The following is an 18,708-nucleotide window of genomic DNA, read 5'->3' as shown; positions in this document are numbered from 1 at the left end:
CGGCCAAATCCTGGTATTCTTTGGGGATGCTAGTGGGCTCAGCAGTGTGGCTGGTCATTGCCATTTCCCTGTTTTCCTTTCCTTCCTCTTTTCCCTCTGGTATGTTCGCGAAGGTTACATGCCCCTGGAATTTTAAGGTTCCTCTCTTCCAGTTTATTTTAAGGTTCCACTTCTGTAGCCACATGAGCTCTAGGACTAGTGGCCATTCCATTCCTGGGCTACTATGAACATGATAGTCTCACTATGACCCCCCAGCTTCATTTGCAATGGTTCTGTGGCAAAAATGGCTGGCTCTCCCCGCTACAGTCCTGTTGTGACCCAGGTTCCTGGACCCGGACTCCTGGACTCGGATGATTCAGAAAGTGAGGGAGAAGACCTGGCAAGCCCTGTTTCTCTTGAGCCCTTTCCCTCCCTGGCACCCACTCAAAGGGAGGAGGAGGGGCCGGCAAGACCTGATTCCCTGGAGCCTTCTTCTGATTTGGCAACGCCCCAAGAACAGTTTTGGAGTGATGCAAGGCTGCGCAGGCGTGATCGGCGTGCGCAGCAGAAGGAGTGTTGGGGGAAAGCCAAGTCATAATTGTCATGCAGTGACATCTGCAGAGACTATAAATAGGAGGTGGGACTTCCTGGTTTTTTGTCTTGGACAAAGCAATGAATTGGCGTGGGCTAACTGTCTCAATGGGGGGAAGAATATATTTGTGAGTAATTCTGGCCTTATCTATAATTTCCTCGTTATCTCCAGAAACTTGGCAGGCCCGTGGGTAGACGTGGCCAGGACATGTATCTATGTAAATAAAAGGAGACAAGAAGGCCTCTGACTGACTCTTTGCTGGGAGTATTGGGGGGAGGGAAACAGAACAAGTCCCATCTAGCAGAAAGCGATGGGGGTTTTCATTTTCCTTAGGTGAATTCCCAGTCTCCCTACCAGGGTTGGGCAGATTAGGCATTGGGTGCACCCCGAGTCCAGCAATGCTGCTACTTCCTCCCCTTTCCCTCACCTGGGGATAAAAGGGCTTAGGGACAGGGTGAGTGGTTCAATTGGGTCGCTTACCAGCGGGTTGTCTTTCAGATCATTTTTGGAGTGGCTCAGGTCCTTCCTCTGATTTTGGAGGGAAATGGAACTCCATGGCCACTCGATTTCTCAGTGTTTCTTTTCCTTGGGGGGTGGTTTTTGCAGGCTTCCCCCCTGACAGGCGATCAGGCTTTCCAGCAGGGTTTTTTGACCAGCATTCTGCTGTACGGTGCTCCTCCTTCCCACACTTAAAGCAATCTAATGGCCTCGGTGCCATGGCGGTTTGGGGTTTGAATGGTTCCCACTTCCTCTGGGGTGGGGATCTTCTCCAAGCCCTGCTGGTGCAGTACTGGTTTTGCATCATGTTGATCTCTGCCTCCTCTGTCACCAGGTACCATTCATGCAGGCAGTTAGAGGTGCTGCAGGCTAGACAGGCAGTGTACAGGTCATTGTTGAGTCCATCTTTGAACTATCAGGCTAGAGTATTTTCTGGCCAGTTGACTTGGCCGACCAGGTCCTGGAATTCCTTGATGTATTCAGCTACAGGACAGCGGCCTTGCTTTATGACTCTAATGCAGTTGCGGGCTTTACGATTGGTGAAGGGGGTCTTTGAAGTGATAGCGTGGGGCTGTCATGAATCGATCAAAGTTTTGTAGCTCTGAAGTGTTGGCGTTGTGGGGGTTCATCGACCATTGGGGCTTCCTGGAGGTTTCGAGGACAGCTTCGATGTCCTCAATGAGACATATGGAGCCGGTGTCTGGCTGGATAGTTGTTGAGGTTTCTCCCCAGCACTTGGTTTTCCCTCGCTCACTGCTTTGTTCAGAGATTGTTGCAGGGTTCCCTCGGTAAAGTAGAAATTAAGAGAAAAAAAATTCTTGTCCGGGCTGACCACTATTCCAGAAACATTTTGTATTTCAAAAGGAACCTTTAATTGAAAAGGGATGAAAGCAAGTCAAAATTCAAAGCAGACTCTGAGATCTCTCAGGGCAGACAATCCAGGATAAAGGAAATTAGGAACCCCTCCCCACCATCCGATGTGGATTTCCACCAATTCGCAGGTGTAAAGATGTTATTATACTGGCCTCTCTGAGAAACAGATAAGGAGAGTTTCTCAGGGCCATCTTCCGGCATTGCAATCCCTCCCCTCTCATTCCCCAAGAGGTGAGAATTCTCCAGGCATTTTAGGTGCCAGACAACGGTTATAAATCAGATTAAAGTTTATATTAAAAAGGCCAGACAAGAAATAGGATACTTAGGATACATAGGAAAGAGAACTAAATGTGACAAATCCAAAATCCCCCTTTTTTCCACCGAAGAATGGTAGATACACGGCTCTGACATCAGCTTTCTTTAACATATATGTTTTCCTGGGTGCCTAAGGGAGAATAAGAGGGAAGGTTTGATATGGTAGGATGAAGACAGATAATAGGGGAAAAGTACCCTGCTGTGAAATTCTTTTAACACACACACACACACACACACACACAAACAAATGAATAAATGAGTGGGTGAGCTAGCTGCTTATCAAAATTTCAGGCAGCTCTCTCATTTGAGCCTTATCTTCAGCATCAGCAGCAAACTGAATACATTAGCCAAACAAAAGAAAGTGTTTTTATTTTTGGGAATGGAAAAAGAAGAAATCTCAGCGAGTGATGACTTAAGACACAATAGCTTAAGGAAGAAATGTTGAAGCATATTGCATAGAACTTGTTTTTTTCTTCTGTTCAGCCATGTCTGCTTCTCAGACGCTGTCTAGATAAGTTCCTACGGTTTTCTTGGTAAGGTTTTTCAGAGGTGGTTAGCTATTACTCTTTCCTAGAGCTAAGGAAAAATGATTGACCCAAGATCACTAGCTGGCTTCATGCCAAAGCAGGTTTAGAACTCACATTCCCCTGGTTTCTAGCATGATGCCTTAATTGCCACACCAAACTGGCTCTCATTATAGAATATAGTAAATTGGGAATTTTAATAGAAGAATAATTGAATAACGGGTAAAATAATAGCAATTAAAGAATAATAGTATGTTTGAGTAATAATTATTATAGTAATAGAATAGAGATGACAATAGATTAGAAGATAGGTAGTCCTTGACTTACAGCCTTTTGTTTAGTGAAGGAACGTTGGACTTACCTTGAATGTTCTTTCTATGTGCGCTGCGGGAGAGTCCAAGCATGGGTTTCAATTTGTCTGATTGTCTATATACTGAGTTGGAAAATCTTTGGCCATGCCTCCTCCTTCTGGCTGAGCGTCAGTTTTTTTAAACATAGACCAGGAACTGGAGAAGATGCAGTCCATCCAAAGAATCAACCACTCCTGGACCATAACATGCCAGGGTGGGATTGGACTCTCCTGCAGTGCACATAGAAAGAACATTCAGGGTAAGTTTAACGTTCCTTCTCCAAACACTGCCTCTGCAGAAGCAAACTGGTCCAATTTGTAGTTCCTCACGAATGGAGAAGGGGAAGGCCAAGTGGCTGCTCTGCATATTTCCAGAATCGAAACTTGCATAGCCCAGGCTGCTGTAGTGGCCACACTGCAAGTCGAATGCGCTGCGATGCGTCACGGTATGGGACGGGCCTGATGTTCATAGGCTAAAGCAATACAATCCTTGAGCCAACGTCCAATGGTAGATGGTGACACCTTCCCCATAGATGTGGGCTGAAAAGACACAAAGATTCCGTACGCCAGAAGGATGCTGTATGCTTAATGTATCACTTCAGAGCTCTGTGTACATCCAAAGTATGCCAACGTTTTTCACATGGATGTCTCGGCTTTGGACAAAAGTCAGGTAGAATAACTTCCTGAGCCTGATGGAACCAGGTATTTATCTTAGGCACAAATGTCGGGTCCAAATGAAGAATTACTCTGTCTGGGTGAAAGATGCACAAATCTTGATGCACCGTAAGGGCAGCCAGCTCTGATATTCTGTATACAGATGTAATCGCAACTAAAAAGGGAACTTTGACCATGAACAGTCTTGAGAGTGGCAGTCTTTAAAGGCTCAAACAGAGCTAGGGTGAGCGCCTGCAAAACCACAGACAGATCCCAAGTCAGATGTCTGTGGATTGTTGGTGGCAACAGGTTGGCAACCCCTTTCAAATAGCTGCCGACCTTTGGGTGTTGAGCAAGTGGAATCACTCCCTCGCCAGGTACGATGGTTGCCAAGGCCGCAACCTGACGGCGCAATGTATTGGTGGACAATCCTTTCTCGAGAAGAAAATCCAAAACTCATAGAACCATCGCAGACATAGGAACAAGCTCTTTTTGGTACACCAACAACAGGGAAGATGCCCAGGTAGCATTATAAATCCGAATCATTGAAGCTTTCCTAGAAGTAAGAATCGTAGAAATTACTGTCAGTGAAAATTGTCCTTCTCGGAGGACTTCCCATTCAAGTGCCAAATGGCTAACTTGAGACACTGAGGGTCCGGAGCCCCTTGGGGCCACTGAGGGTCCGGAGCCCCTTGGGGCCATTGAGGGTCCGGGGCTTCTTGGCTGAGGGAGATCCTGTGTGGTGGTATTGTCCAGGGATGGGAAATGGACAGTGACATCAGATCCGCTTTTTTTCAGATTTTTTTTTTTTGCATTTATATCCCGCCCTTCTCCGAAGACTCAGGGTGGCTTACACTATGTCAAGCAATAGTCTTCATCCATTTGTATATTATATACAAAGTCAACTTAATTGCCCCCAACAATCTGGGTCCTCATTTTACCTACCTTATAAAGGATGGAAGGCTGAGTCAACCTTGGGCCTGGTGGGACTAGAACCTGCAGTAATTGCAGGCAGCTGTTAATAACAGACTGCCAGTGAGGTGCTACCAACAGCACCTCTGCTTCTTCCTCCAAGATTTTCCATATGATTCTCTGGATCAGAAGGAAGGAATGCATATAGTAGACCGGCTGGCCATGGGCACTGAAGGGTGTTGACCCTTTCGGCTGCCGGCGTCCAGTACCAGGAGAAAAACCAGGGCAGTTGAGTGTTCTGCAAACTGGCAAACAGGTCTAGAACCGGTGTCCTGAATCGAGCTGTCATGAGATGGGAAAGGTCCGGATGGAGCCGCCATTCGGACTGATCAATGGTTGTCCTGCTCAACCAGTCCACCATGGAATTGGATGTCCCGGCAATGGGCTCCGCTTGCAATGACAGCAGTTGTTTCCCCGCCCAGAGACACAAAGTCCTTGCTTCACGCATGAGAACTTTGGATCGGGTGCCTCCCTGCCTGTTGACATGTGCCTTGGTGGTGACATTGTTGGTCAGCAACAGCATGTGATGATTCGACAACTCAGGTTGAAAGTGGCGCAGTGCCAGATGAGCCGCTCTCAGCTCCAACCAATTGATGTCGTTGAGAAGATCCTTCTGGGACCACCTCTCCTGCACTACGTTGGAATTCAGATGGGCACCCCAGCTGAACAGGCTTGCATCTGATGTTAGCACCAGTCTGGGAGGCTCTCAGACTAGGCATCCTTTCACTACAGCTGCTGACTTCCACCAATCCAGGGAGGGAAGGACCTGTAGAGGAATCCTGATCTTGCACAGTGAGTTGCTGCGCCCTGACCTTTGACTGGGCAGGAGGAGCCATTGTAAGGCCCTCGTATGTAAATGAGCTCACGGGACTATCGCTAGGCAAGAAATCATTTTCCCTAATAACTGGGAAAGAATCAACAAGGGAACTAGCTGTAAGGACTGGACCTGATCTACCATCTCCCTCAAGCGGTCTCTGCGTTTCTGGAATAGGAAGACCTGCAATAACTGCGTGTCGATCACCATCCTCAAATGGGAAGCCTGGTGGATGGTGTCAACTGGCTTTTGTCCCAGTTCACAGAAAAGCTGTGTTCCTGGAGCATTTGCAACGTGACTTGAAAGTCCAGTTCTGCTTGCCTGAGGGACAATGACTGAATTAGTACATCGTCAAGATAACACTGCAGGCAGATAGGTCGTGCTCGTAGATGTGCTGCTACTACGTCCAGCAACTTGGTAAAATGTTTGCGGGGCTGACGAAAGGCCGAAGGTAGAGCTCGGTATTGCCAGTGGTGGCCTGCATATGCAAACCTCAGGAACCTCCTGTGGGACAGCCTGATGGGAACATGGAGGTATGCCTCCTTGAGATCTATTGATGTTAAGAGATCTCCCTGTGTCGTGTCCCCCTCCCCCTCCGATGACTGGGTCTAGGAAGTCCATATCAAACGTGGCAACAAAGCCTCTGCAGCTTGTCAAAGTCCTTCGAGGTTTATCAGGGCAGGCAGGAGTCCAAGTTGTGACTTCAGCGATAGAGTCCGATAGCAGCAAACTAGATGAGACTTTGCTTGACTCAAGGTTGGAATGCCACAAGCAGGTCCTTTATATAGGCTGTGGGGTGTGGCTCCATGACTCAGCATTTATCCAGGCCTGCCCCTCCCTTCCTTCTGCTGGCGTCACCTCTTAGATCTCCGGAAGCGAGGATCCTCCCACTTTGAATTCTCTTCAGCTGGATCTGCTGTCAGTAATTCCAGCACGTGGCTGGCTTCCTGCTCACACGCTGTAGGAGTGAGGTTTTTCAGGTCTGTTTGTTCATTCCTGGAATCGTCTCCGGGCATGGGGCCAGGGCAGGGGGCTGGAGGCATGACAGGCCATTCATCTTCATTATCAGACTCGGAGTCGATAACAGGCCCGGGTGTAGACAGGAGGGGCCCGGCTGAGGAGAGGAGGGAGGACGAGGCACAACACCCTGTCTGATGCAACCCAGAATCGACTGAAGGGATTGTATCTTGAACCTTTTGTACTTTATATGAACGTTTAGTTCTTTTAGGTTCAATATAGCTCTTTGGCCACCCGAACTCTTGGGAACTAGAAAGAGGATGGAGTAAAACCCCAGCCCTCTCTGCCCCACTGGCACCGGTTCTATGGCCTTGATATCCAGCAAATGCTGTATCTCGGCCTCCATTATGGCCTTTTTGGTGACCTCTCTGGGAACAGGACATTGGATGAATCATCATGGGGGGCTGGAACAAAATTCCAGGGTCAGTCCAAGATTTTCAGTCTGCAAGGCCCAAGCATCTGTGGTGGTAACCCGCCACTGATCGGCAAACAACCTTAACCTGCCGCCAATGAGAGCCTGAGCCCATGAGTCACTTTGAACGGTGATAAGGCCACCCTCCTATGCCCCTATAGGATGTCTAGTTTGCGGTTGCCGAGCTCTGTCTCGAAATGCTTACCTGTCCTGTGATCTGTCCATGCTGTGGGAACACTGTCTATGGAATTGGGAGGTGAAGAATCCTGCCTCAGCAGTCTGAAAGGGCTGCCTGCAGTAAAAGGGAGTAGATCTTCTGTCCGTTCTCTTAGAAGCCTGAGGCAGCACCTTGCATTTATCCTTCCCTTCCACCAGGATGGGATCTAGCACCTCCCCAAGCAACTGCTGTCCCTTAAAGGGGGCTGTAGCCAACCGCCATTTGGACCTCATGCCCGCCTGCCATTGAAGTAACCATAATAAACGTCTAGAGGTGATATTAGATGCTAGAGCTCTAGAAGCAAATTTGGCTGCATTAAGAGTCGCATCCGCTGTATACTCTTTTGTAGCAATCAATTTACTGATATCTTGTTGGAGACAGGTATCCTCAGGAGATGCCCTTGCCTGCATCTGCTTTAACCATAGAACTGTTGTTTTAGAAAAAGATGAAGCTGCTCTGGCAGATCTAATTGCCCAAGCCGCTGCTTGGTGAGTTTTGTGTGTAGCTAACTCCGCTTTCTTATCCTCAGCTCTCAAACCTTCAGCCATATCGGAAGGAAGAAGAGCAGTTGAAGCCAAATTTGCCAAAGGGGCATCTACAGCTGGAACTTGAAGAAGCTCCTCAAGCTCTTTTTCAGCTGTGTACATCTTTTTATCCCTACCACTGGGTGCAGGGACTGAAGCAGGCTGCTCCCATTGCCTTTGAATAACATCAACAAAAAATTAGGGGGAAGGAATAACTTCCTAAGTTGTGACCTGCTCTGTAAAAAGGCTAGCACAAAGATCCTGAGATTCCATAGGATCTGTGGCAGAACTCTCCATCCTACCCATATTAGCTGTTGCTTTGGTCATAAGCTGTTGCTTTGGTCATAAGCAACAAGGTTTTAAAGAGATTGGGCCTGAATTGGGCCGCGGTGTGGCTCAGGCTGTAAGAAGCCTGTTATTAAACACAGCTGCCTGCAATTACTGCAGGTTCTAGTCCCACCAGGCCCAAGGTTGACTCAGCCTTCCATCCTTTATAAGGTAGGTAAAATGAGGACCCAGATTGTTGGGGGGGCAATAAGTTGACTTTGTATATAAATATACAAATAGAATGACACTATTGCCTTACACAATGTAAGCCGCCCTGAGTCTTCAGAGAAGGGCGGGATATAAATGTAAATTAAAAAAAAAATAGACCCAAATAAGAGGGTCTATCTGGGGAAATCCCTTCCTCATCTGAAAATTCAAAATCCCCCAATTCCTCTTCTCCTTCCAGTGAGGCCTCGCTGTAATCTGATTGGGGATTGTAATGGGATTCCTCAACATGACCCCTGTCTCTATGAGAATGATGATGATGATGATGCAGAAATTCAGACCTTGAAGGTCCTGGCTACCAAGGAGCCAACAGCCTCTTTGAGCAAGTGCCTCATCAATACCTTGAGTAATAGTCTGCACTATAGCAAAACACAATTCTGCAGATAACCCTTGCTCTGGGGGCATAGCCTGGCTGCTTTGGGCGTAAAAGTGGCAGATGGAGCAGAATGCCTGTTACCAAGTACAGGTACTGAACCTGATGCAGACACCAAAGAAGTTTGATCAGCCCTTTCCTGGAAAGGAACAGCATGAAAGTCCTGTGACTCCTGAGGCATATTAGGAGACCAGTTAGGCTGAGCCACTTGTGCTGGCATACTTGGATTTAACCAGTGGTGGGATTCAGCCTGTTTGCACCACTTCGGAAGAACTGGTTGTTAACTTTCTGAGCAGTTTGGCAAACTGGCTGTTGGAAGAAATCATTAGGGCAGAGAACCGGTTGTTAAATTACTTGAATCCCACCACTGGATTTAACTCCCTACCAGGCTCACTCTGGCTCCCAAAAGGTACTGGGGATGAAGGAGCCCCATCTGGTTTCTGGGCTTTTTCAAAATGCTTCTCCAAGGCCTTTTGCCTTCTTTAAGCATCTTTTCCAGCTGCTGCAGATGAGGATTTTGCCTGCTTGGCCTGGCAGCAACCTTGGTGGAACATAATCTAGGCTTCTTAGGGGCAGAACACCCTGCCTGATGGTGACTGGAAGAAGACCTCTCTGAATCACTAGTATTAGTCATTATTGAAGTAAAATACTAGACTAGATTACTCAGAAAACTTTTGGGGGTAAATGTGCTAGGAAATCCTAGACTTTTTACTTACTGTGCAGATCAGGTCCCCAGAAATCACGCCAAGCCGGCAACATGGCTTGTATTGCGTGTAATGTTGCACACAGCAACAGCAGCAGCAGCAGCAGTAGCAGTAGCGAGACCAGCAACACGGTCACAAATGCCAGAAATAGCGCCTAGAAGCCGGCAACACGGTTTACTTGTGCTTCAGACAGCTTCTCAGCGATGTCCAAGCTCTAGGAAGATGATTCCCCTCTGCGATGTTGCTGCCTGGCTGTCTGAACCTCTCCTCGCTGCTCCAAAAACTGCAGGCAAAATGGCCGCCACCCACAAAATGGTGGCTATCAGCCTTCCTGCTGAGCCGGGGCTCCTCCTGAAATAAAAGGGGAGAATAGAAGCCTCGGGTCTCCCAGCACCAGCTGTGGCTGTGGGAAGCACCTGCTTCCTCACTAGGCAATTAGCACCTTCCTGCTGAGCTGTGACTCCTCCATGCCAAAATAAAGAGAAAGAGAGCCGAAGCCTCTGTTTAAAGCTGTAGCCATTTCCTCCAGGAAAAACTGGTCCATGTGGCAATGCTGCCTTAGTAGCAATCCAATCGCTACTGTAACACAGCCCTCAGCACCGATTCTCCTCCTGGAGTAGTCCCTGTCAGCAAGATTTAAAGAGGCAGTGTTTTTTTTAAAAAAATGACCAATTCAATCTAATTTAAACAACAATTTGAAGACCCAAACAAGTCTCTCTATCTGACTGAGTTGAAAAAAACTGAGGCTCAGCTGGGAGGAGATGTGGCCAAAGATTTTCCAACTCAGTGCTAGCCAATCAGACAAATTGAAACCCATGCTTGGACTCTCCAAGCAGCGCACAGAAGAACATTCAAAGTTACAACAACACTGAAAAAACTGTGTAACTGTTGTTCATGGTTATGATCATTGATGCTTTCTCATAGTCATTCAAATTCAGATGTTCGGCAACTGGCTCATATTTATGATGGTGTCTCAAGATCATGTTATCATCTTTGGAATCTTCTGAGAAGCAAAATCAATGGGGAAGTAAGATTCACTTAACATCCGTGTTACTAACTTAACAACTGCAGTGATTTACTTAATAACTGTGAAAAGAAATGTCATAAAATGGGGCAAAATTCACTTAACAAATGTCTCAATTAACAACAGAAATTTTGGGCTCAATTGAAGTCGTAAATCAAGGACTACCTACATAGAAAACATTCATGTATCACTTGTATATGTTTATTTTTATATTATAAAACATCTCCCCAACTGTTTTATCAAGATACAAAGAAACCACCTGTCCAGGACTTTTCTTTCTCCCTTAACCTGGATCAGTTTAACTGTATTCATTAAAGAACTAATGCTACTGAATTACAACATTTTTCAATGTGGAAACATGAAATCAGGGGGATAGCAGAATTCTCAACAAATGACATAGTAGCACCATAAAAGACTCAACATTGTATGAATGTAATATTTGAATATGGAAATGCTTTAAAATGCTTAAACCTTTTCTTTCTTCTTGTTATTTGTTTCAAAAAAATCTCTTTCTAATTTCCTGTCAGGATGTTATGAAAATTATTTTCAATCTATGCAAAGATGTGATCTTATTCAAATTTGCCAACTTCTTTCTCAAAGAAATCAGTTTGAAAAAACAGTAGCATTTTGTTCACTAGCACCTATATTGTTTGTGGGGATTTGAAATTGTCATAGCAATAACTGTTGTTTACAAGAGGTTTCAAATTATGAGCATAAGACAAATTTTAACATATAAGTCTATGCCATTGCTGTTAGTTTAATATCTATTGAGGTAATTTAAGAGACTTTTTTAGCCAAAAGAATACTGAATAATTATGGCTAAAACTTTATATTGTTAATTTGCTTGAAATTGTACTTTGCAGGAGCAAGAAATATAGTAGATTGATAGTTTTGAATGAACAGGTTGTTTTACAAAATGATATGTGTAAAGTGTTTTCTTCATATGTATGCTCTTGAATCTATATAGTATTAATTGACTACTAGATTGTAAGAATCTTTGGGTGCTATTAAGAACTTGATCTTATGCCAACTTTTTTATTCATATTGTAAGATTTCCAAACACAATTAATTGCAGGGCATGATTCTGAATGTAAATTGAAAAAGAGAAAGTATAAAACAAGTAAAAAAGAGATCCAATGATGTAAAGGTTATCTAGGTGGTATACTAGAGACTGGAGTATTATACATTCTAGTTCTGGCTTTGCATGAAAATCAACTGAGTGACTATAAGCCACTTATTCTTTCAGCCTAAGGAAGAAGGCAGTGACAAATCACTTCTTTTTTAAATTGTTTATTTATGCATTTTTTCTTCTTTAAACTACATAAATACTTTGATTTTTTTCCACATTCCATTCATATTCATAAAAGTTGGCAGGCTGTCTCCAGTGGCGTCATCATAGCGGTGCGGGGGAAAGAGAATGGTCTCTGTTCTTAAACCCCGAATATTCCACGTTTTGGGGACCCTTCAGGGCGCAAAGAGCCTGGAGGGCTTTACAGACTAGAGGGGAAATCTGGAGGGCAGCAAAGTGAAAGGCGATCACATGCTGCAGAGAAGGACACTTCTGTCAACCCAACGTGAAAGTATCTGCCATTGTGTTATAGCAGACTTGAGGCTACAATGATCCAGAAAGTACAGGGAAGTGAAGACTTTGATAACAGACTGTGACGTTCGAGCAGACAGATCATTCCAAGAATCGCAAGGCTTACGATCGATCGTTTGGAAAAGTGAGTCCTGGCTGTTTGGTTAGAAGAGAACTCCAGCTGAGAGACTGGGTGGGAGGAGCAGTGATTCAGCATAATATATCTAACTGCTAAAGTAACAAAGAAGAGGAAGGACTAAGCAGTTTAGAGAGCGATACTGCAGCATGACAGGGGGACTCTCGGAAGAAGAGGAAAAGTGAACAAGAAGAGAGAGCTGACAGCCCAGAGTGACAAGAAGAGAAGGAGGAAGTGGGGAGAGCAGACAATGGACTGCCATGATTGCAAGAGAAGCTTGAATACCCAAGTGTGACAGCGGAGAAGGATTTTATTGCTGTAAATTTGCTTGAAATTTGGGTCTGAGGGACCATACTAATTGAAGATTAATTAAAGATGGAAAAAGACAATAATTTTACAACCAAGGCACTGAAGATCCAGGAGAAATAAAGAGATCTAAAACTGGGTGAAGATATAAGGATTCTCATATATCTAGGACCAATTCATGGAACTCTGTATCTAAAGCACATTTTTCACTTATTACTTTCTATGGATTAACTCTAAAGTATCTAAGAGGATTTAAAAAGATTAAATATATCTATTTAGTTTATATATATTTATAGTAATGGAAATATAAGCATCTATGAATCAATGATATTTATAAACTTTGTAGGGTAAGAAGCAAGAAAACACAATATATTGGTATTTGTATTTAACTATTTATTATTTTATTAATTTGGAAACTCTTATTACTATAAATAGAATTAATTCTAGATATATATTAATTAATTGAGTAGTTTAAAGCTTTGGCTTATTTATTTGCTTAACATACAGTCATGGCCGAAAGTGTTGGCACCCCAGAAATTTTTCCAGGAAATCAGGTATTTTCACAGAAAAGTATTGCAGTAACACATGTTTTGCTATACACGTTTATTCCCTTTGCGTGTATTGGAACAAAACAAAAAAAGGGAGAAAAAAAAGCAAATTGGACATAATGTCACACAAAACTCCAGAAATGGGCTGGACAAAATTATTGGCACCCTTAACTTAATATTTGGTTGCACACCCTTTGGAAAAAATAACTGAAATCAGTTGCTTCCTATAACCATCAATAAGCTTCTTACACCTCTCACCTGGAATTTTGGACCACTCTTCCTTTGCAAACTGCTCCAGGTGTCTCTTATTGGAAGGGCGCCTTTTCCCAACAGATCAATTTTAAGATCTCTCCACAGGTGTTCAATGGGATTTAGATCTGGACTCATTGCTGGCCACTTCAGAACTCTCAAGCGCTTTGTTGCCATCCATTTCTGGATGCTTTTTGATATATGTTTGGGGTCATTGTCCTGCTGGAAGACCCAAGATCTTGGACACAAACCCAGCTTTCTGACACTGGGCTCTATAGTGCGACCCAAAAGCCTTTGGTAATAATCAGATTTCATGATACCTTGCACACAGTCAAGGCACCCAGTGCCAGAGGCAGCAAAAACCCCAAAACATCATTGAACCTCCACCATATTTCACTGTAGGCTCTGTGTTCTTTTCTTTGTAGGCCTCATTCCATTTTCGGTAAACAGTAAAACGATGTGCTTTACCAAAAAGCTCTATCTTGGTCTCATCTGTCCCCAAGACATTTTCCCAGAAGGATTTTGGCTTACTCAAGTATATTTTGTTTTGGCAAACTGCAGTCTTGCTTTTTTATATCTCTGTGTCAGCAGTGGGGTCCTCCTGGGTCTCCTGCCATAGCATTTCATTTCATCTAAATCTCGACGGATAGTTCGTGCTGACACTGATGCTCCCTGAGCCTGCAGGACAGCTTGAATTTCTTTGGAACTTGTTTGAGGCTGCTTATCCACCATCTGGACTATCCTGCGTTGCAACCTTTCATCGATTTTTCTCTTCTGTCCACGCCCAGGGAGATTAGCTACAGTGCCATGGGTTGCAAACTTCTTGATAATGTTGCACACTGTGGACAAAGGCAAATTTAGATCTCTGGAGATGGACTTGTTACCTTGAGATTGTTGATATTTTTCCACAATTTTGGTTCTCAAGTCCTCAGACAGTTCTCTTCTCTTTCTGTTGTCCATGCTTAGTGTGGCACACACAGACACACAATGCAAAGACTAGGTGAACTTATCTCCTTTTTATCTGCTTTCAGTTGTGATTTTTATATTGCCTACACCTGTTACTTGCCCCAGGTGAGTTTAAAGGAGCATCACATGCTTGAAACAATCTTATTTATCCACAATTTTGAAAGGGTGCCAATAATTTTGTCCAGCCCATTTTTGGAGATTTGTGTGACATTATGTCCAATTTGCTTTTTTTCCTGCCTTTATTTGTTTTGTTTCAATATACACAAAGTGAATAAACATGTGTATAGCAAAATATGTGTTACTGCAATACTTTTCTGTGAGAAATACTTGATTTTCTGAAAAAATTTCTGGGGTGCCAACACTTTCAGCCATGACTGTATATAGATCATTAATTGTGAATTATATGTATAGTAATATCCTCTTTTCTACCTTTTTTGATAATTCTGATAGCTTTATCAATATTTAATTCCTATGTATATTGAATAGATTGTTAGAGCTGATCAGCAATAGGGCTATATATTACCATTGGAACTGAATGCTTAATACTTAATATTTAATAAGACAAAGCAAGTAAAAAGGGGGAATAAGCAACAACTGATAATAAGAATAGGAGGATACTGTGGGAAAACATTTATAGAATATTGGGAGAGCAAAAGAGGATTTTGAAAGAGATGATGAGCATTACAACAATGACTCTAAAGGCCAGGAAAAAATCAGCATCTTATCCAATGATAACAACAGCCTTCCCATCAAACCAATGGCTGACGCAGGGGTCATCAAAGATGGAAAAAACTAATCTGACCCCAAGTATGCAAACGATGCAAGATACACTGACGTTGATCCAAAAAACAATGATTAAAATGCAGGAAGGAATGTTTAGCAATCATGGAGAATTGAAAGTGGATATCCAGAAACTGGACAATAAAATGAATTCAATATAGGAAGCAATCCAGAAGAATGAAGAAAAACATAGTAGAAGCCAAAACAGAATGAACGGAAAAAAAGTAGATCTGGTAGATCAGAAATTAATGGCAATAAAAATCTTGAAGATTTAGTAGTCCAGTTGGAAATGGACCGGGCATCCTTTTACTTGAGATTTCAAAATGTGAGGGAGGAAAAAGATGAAGATATAAGGCAAATAATGGCAGATATAATAGCAGAATCCCTCCAAAGAGATAAACAAGAAATTCTTAATGAATTGGATGAGGTATATCAAATCCAAACGAATTATGCTAGACGCCATAAACTGCCCAGAGAGGTTCAGATTAGATTTGCCCAAAAGAAAATCCGGGACATTGTCTACAACATTACACGAGAAGAATCAATGATATATAAAGAAGGAAACCATTACATTAAAATAAGTCCCGAGAAGAGTCAGAGAATAACGTAAGGATTATCGTTTCCTGACTTCACAATTAAACAAAATATCTTATTTAGGTGGATATTGCTGGAGGGAATGTGTTCTGTTTCCCTCCCCCAATACTCCCAACAAAGAGTCAGTCAAAGGCCTTCTTTTTTAATTTATTTACATAGATAAATGTTCTGGCCACATCTATCCACGGGCCTGCCAAGTCTCTAGAGATAACGAGGAAATTATAGATAAGGCCAGAATTACTCACGAATATATTCTTCCCTCCATTGATACAGTTTGCCCGCGCAAATTCACTGCTTTGTCCAAGACAAAAAACCAGGAAGTCCCGCCTCCTTTTTATAGTCTCTGCAGATGTCACTGCATGACCATCATTCTTTGGCTTTGTCCCAGCGCTTCCTCTGCTGTGCGCGCCAGTCACGTCTGCACAGTCTTGCATTACTCCAAAACTGTTCTTGGGGCGTTGCCAAATCAGAAGAAGGCCTGGGAGAATCAGGCCTTGCCGGCCCCTCCTCCTCTCTTTGGGTGGGTGCCAGGGAGGGAGAGGGCCCAAGAGAAGCAGGGCTTGCCAGGTCTTCTCCCTCACTTTCTGAATCATCCGAGTCCAGGAGTTCGGGTCCAGGAACCTGGGTCACAACACTATCCCTCACCGCAGGGCCCTTCCCCCAGGGCTGACGATCGGGATGCGGTCGGGCTGGGTTCTGCTCATGGAAGGCCTGCACCAGGTCAGGGGCATGAACGTCGGAGGCATCTACCCAGGAGAAATCAGTCCTGTATCCCTTCCACACAATCAAATATTGGAAATGACCCTTCAGCCAGCAGGAGTCTCGTACGCTGTGGACTTTGTATCCCTCCGACCCGTCCTCGGCGACAGTGACGGGTGCTGTTGGGCACCAAAGGGGACTCAGTGTGGCCTCAGGAACCAGAAGGGACCAGTGAAAGACGGGGTGGATCTGCATGGATCGTGGCAGGGTCAGTCGGTAGGCTACCAGGTTGATGACTGCCTCGACAGGGAATGGGCCGATGAATCGGTGGTCCAACTTCTTTACCAGGCGGTCGGATGGGAGGTGTTTGGTGGAGAGCCACATCCGGTCTCTGACTGCCAGCGGGGGCGTTGCCCGTCGGGAGTGGTCGGCGGACCATTTGTAGTCCTCCTTTGCCCGATCCAGCTGCTGACGTACCAACTGTTGGACCGCATGCAATTCCATCAGGAAGTTCTGCGTTTCAGGAACAGGAGAGTCCGGTGGTGCCAGAGGGAAGAGCCGAGGATGGTACCCCACATTGGCAAAGAACGGGGTCATCTGAGTAGAAGTGTGCTGAGAGTTGTTAAAAGCAAACTCCGCCAGGGACAGGTAATCGGCCCAGTTGTCCTGCTGCTGGTTGATGAAGCAACGGAGATACTGTTCCAGGATACCGATGACCTTCTCTGTACCCCCGTCGGTCTCCAGATGGCGCGATGATGACAGACACACCTGCACCTCCAATGCAGCCATCAGGCTCTTCCAGAAGCGAGCTGTGAACTGAACTCCGCGGTCCAAAACCACCCTGTCCAGTAGACCATGGAGGCGGAAAATGTGCTGCAGGAAGAGACGGGCCGTTTTTGCGGCTGTGGGCAGTTCGCGGCATGGGATGAAGTGTGCCATCCCGGTCCATCAGGAAGTCCATGGAGATCAGCCCCCAGGGTCTGTCGGGTGTCGGCAAGGCTGGAGGAGCCCGGGAGGGGCCCCTGTGGCGGCCTTGGCTTGCCGGCACGGTACGCAGGATGTCACGTAGGCATGTACATCATGCCACACTCGGGGCCACCAAAAGTTCGTGTCACCAGGTGGAGGGTCTTGAAGAACCCAAAATGTCCTGCTGCAGGGTTGTCATGGCACTGGGTCATGACGAGGGCTCGGAGTGGTCCTGTGGGCACGTATAATCACCCCCGAAACTTGAGTAAGTCCTCCTCCAAGGTCCAAGGAGACACGGGGCCCACCTCTGCTCTCCTTTGCTGCGGCCAGGCGTCCTGGCGTTGTTCCTCTCGCACCTGGGCCCGCAAGTCCACTGGTTCCCATGCTGCGGCCAAGATTTCTGCCGGCAGCACCATCCATGGAGGAAGGGGGTCCTTGGCGCAGAGGTACTCCAGTTTGCGGGACAGGGCATCCGCCCTCCGGTTGTGACTGCTGGGAATGTAGGTCATGCCGAAGTTGAACCGGGCAAAAAACAACGACCACCGGATCTGCCGCTGGTTCAACTTCCGAGCTGTGGTGAGGTGCTCGAGATTCCGATGGTCCGTTCGGACCGCCACCTGATGTCGGGCCCCCTCCAGATGGTATCGCCAAGCCTCGAATGCAGCCTTGATAGCCAGCAACTCTTTTTCCCAGATGGTGTAGTTGCGCTCAGAAGGATTGACGTTCTGGGAGTAGTAAGTGCAGGGAAAAAGTGTGCTGCCATTTGTCGGAGCCTGTAGCAGCACCGTTCCAAGAGCCACATTGGACGCATCCGTCTCCACCACAAAAGGCCGGAGCGGGTCGGGATGCCTCAGGATGGGTTCCGTGACGAAGGCTTTCTTGAGGGCTGTGAATGCTTCTTGCTGCGGGGGACTCCACCGGAACGCAACCTTCTTCCTGAGGAGCTGGGTAAGTGGAGCCATCAGTGTGGCGAAGCCCGGGATGAAGGTCCGGTAGTAGTTGGCGAAGCCCAGCAGGCACTGAACATCCTTCATCCGACGAGGAGCTTCCCAGCTACACAAAGCTTCTACTTTGCGTGGGTCCATGGCTATGCCCTCAGGCGAGATGATATGCCCGAGGAATTCTATGGAAGTCCGGAAGAAAACGCATTTCTCCAGCTTCGCATTGAGTTGTTGATCCCGCAAGCGTTGCAGAACCAGACCGACGTGTCGAAGGTGGCTTTCCCTGATCCAACATGTCTCGGAACACGTCGTTCATGAAGTGCTGGAAAATGGCGGGATTGTTGGTCAACCCAAATGGCATGACAGTGTATTCGTAGTGTCCGTATCGGGTGCCGAATGCCGTCTTCCATTCATCTCTTTCTCGCATCCGCACCAGGTTGTAGGCCCCCCAGAGATCGAGCTTGGTGAAGATCGTGGCCTCCCGCAACCTCTCCAGCAGCTCTGGGATGAGCGGCAGGGGGTAGTGATTCCGCACCGTAATGGCATTTAGC

Source organism: Ahaetulla prasina, chromosome 4 (genome assembly GCF_028640845.1).
Source record: "Ahaetulla prasina isolate Xishuangbanna chromosome 4, ASM2864084v1, whole genome shotgun sequence".
NCBI lineage: Eukaryota > Metazoa > Chordata > Lepidosauria > Squamata > Colubridae > Ahaetulla > Ahaetulla prasina.
The sequence above is the reverse complement of the archived record's forward strand: the minus strand, read 5'-3'. Positions refer to the sequence as shown.